This window comes from Pteronotus mesoamericanus, unplaced genomic scaffold (genome assembly GCF_021234165.1).
Source record: "Pteronotus mesoamericanus isolate MK-2021 breed Mesoamerican mustached bat unplaced genomic scaffold, CSHL_Meso_final scaffold_1186, whole genome shotgun sequence".
Taxonomy (NCBI): Eukaryota; Metazoa; Chordata; class Mammalia; order Chiroptera; family Mormoopidae; genus Pteronotus; species Pteronotus mesoamericanus.
Window position 1 is genome coordinate 10,234,608 of NW_026555302.1, and position 2,769 is coordinate 10,237,376.

Sequence of the window (2,769 nt, forward strand, 5' to 3'; positions counted from 1 at the left end):
CCTTGGAGAGACGAGGAGGAGCAGGCCTGTATCTAGAAGAAATGCAAAAACAGCCATAGAGATTTGCGGATGGAAACCAGCCTCTTTAAGCAGATTCTGAGAGTCCACAGGAAGCTGAGAAACCAGCAGAAAAACTTCACCCTGCATCTCCTGAGGACCCGAACTGCGCTGTCTTTCGCTCTGTCCTCACGCATTGCACGCTCCTGCCTCCTGCCTTTGCTTCCTGTTCCCACTCCGGGGAGGCCCTTCTTGGCGCTCCTCGCCCTGCACTCGCCTGCACTTTGACAGGAGCAAGGAGAAGGGTCTGGCGCTGAGCCCCCGCTGTGCGCCAGGCCCCCCCCCCCGCCCCCGCCGCCCCGTCTCCACAACAACCCCAGTGCGCCCCTCCCGCCAGTGGTGCCGCAATCGCGGCCGCGCACAGGGCGCAGGATGCGGGCCGTGGGCCGGCACTGTTCCGGGCCGTCCACACTTGTCACCTCACTTGCACAGCAACCTTCATGGGATTTACTATTATTACCCCTGTTTTACAGAGAGGGAGACCAAGGCGCGGCTACCTGCCTTAAATGATCTCCTGGGCACGCGTCCTGGACGCGGCACCCAGGGCAGCTCACCGCTGGGAACTGAACGGCACGGCGCTGGAGAGGCCCTCCCCGCGCACCCCTTCCCGGCTCCTCCGAGCAGCCAGCGCGCCGCGTGGGTGCGGACGCGAAGGCGAGCTCACCTTTTCGGAGCGCTGGCCACATCCCAGGAGCTGGCCTGGACGCACGCAGACGCAGCAGGGTGTCGGCGGGTCAGCTGCTGCGCTCGCGGGGTGTGGGCGGTGGGTGAGCAGCGCCCGCCCATTTCAAGGGGCTGGGGGTGGGGGTGCAGGGGTGGAGGGCAGTGACCTGGGCCGGCCCCTTGCCCAGAGGAATCAGAGGCGCGTGCTCGCCGGGAGCAGGCTGCAGAGAGGACATTGGAGGAGGCCACGCGGCGGAGGCCTGCACCCCAGCGTCCGGGCGACAACGGTGAGTCCTGCCACAGAAAACAGGCAGCCGAGGGCGGGCGCTGAGTGCACCCCCAGCTCAGCCGACTGGGCCGCCCCAGTGGGCAAGCACCGGAGGAGGCGCAGCGGGCAGAACAGAGTGAGGGCTGTCTGACAACACCACACGCGGTTCCCACAAGGGCGGCGGGGGCGCCCCCGTAGCAAGGCCATCTGAAAGCCACAGGGGACGACCTCAGCCCCGGTAACCACTGGCGCCTCTTCCCTTCCCCTCGGACCCCCACCTCCCTGCCTCGGACGGCACGGGCCGGGGGGTGGCAGCACTGCAAGTGTGTGTGTCCTGGATGGGGCGGGGCGGGAGCACCAGGACGTCTTCTGCCCCCCGCCCCCTCCTGCTCATCTTCAATTCCAGCCTCGGGCCTGAGCCGAGGGCAAAGAAAGACGTGGCCGGGTGGGACCCGAGGCTCTGCTGTGGGGATGGGCCTGCCTCTCCCCAGAGGCTTCTCTTCCACACCAGGAGCAACAGAAAAGCTCGAATCGGCTCCAGACTTTTGCCAGAGGCTGGGAGAGGTGAGGCGAGCCAGCGCAAGGCCCGGCGTAGGATAACAATGATGCTGTTTCACACCAGCTGTCTTCCAAAGCTCAGCCCGGTGCCGTGGCGCTGTCCCACACTGGTTCCCTGCCTGCCCTTGAGCTGGGACGGGCTCAGAGGCATGAGGCCAGCGCCCCTGACTACGCAAGGCCCCTGCCAGGCCACAGACTCAGCCCCAGGCCACAGCGCCCCCTCGTTGGGCCGCCTCGAGGAGCTGTTAACCCCCAGGGCTCATGTGCCGTCCCCAAAACTGCACAGATTGATCTCAAAATGCCTTCTTGGTATAAGGCAGCACGTGCGTTTCCATGGCCCAAGACCCCCTTCCCGGGCAACAGCAGGGCTACAGCGCAGACCCGGCCCCCTCCGCCCCCTCCTGCGCCCCACCCCGAGGCCCAGCCCGGGCTCGCAGCTCTCAGGCAGAAACGGCACGCAGACGGCGTTCTGAACCACCGCGGAAAAGCCAGGCTCTTGCCATAAACCACAAGGCCGCATGCAGCCCAGTCTCACGGTATTTGTTTTTTGAAGCCTGGAATATGAGAAACCCCAGAAGCCCTTGCAGGGGCCCTGGGGTGTCCCTGTCCCAGGCTGTAACAAGATGTCCTCGCTAATTACAGCCTTGCCCGCGCCACTCGCTGAGCTCAGATTTTCCTGGGCAGAGTCATTGCTCGAAAGAAGACGGGCAGACGGGGAACCCTCGCCCCAGCCGGCTCTGTCTGTCTACGGTAAGGGCAACAGGAGACGGCTCCTGGCTCCCCCTCCGACACGTGGCAGGAGGCACCAGCGGCCTAGGGAAAGGATGACCTCACCACTCTCCCAGGCGGGGCAGACCACAGGCAGAGCTCCCCGAGGCTGGGGGGAGGGGGAGGGGGCAGACCAGGGCCAAGGCGGGTGGTGAGTTTCCGAATGGGACCGCTTACTCTGTGAGGACGTTTCTCACAGAAAGTGGGGTGAGTGCTGCGGGAGCATGTGAGGCAAAGGGGGTTCACTGGCGGGAGGCCCGCAGGACACCAGGGTCCCAGGATTCGCTCTCACCGCCTGACCACCCCCTCGTCCTGACTGCAGGAGGGGTGCTGGGCAGTGAGGACAGGCGAGGGCAGGGGCACGCTGAGCCCCAGGACGCGTGCTGCCTGAAGTTGCTTTTTCGAGAAAGGCTCCTTGAGGCGTGTGACGCTGACGGCGAGCTGGGTGGACGGTC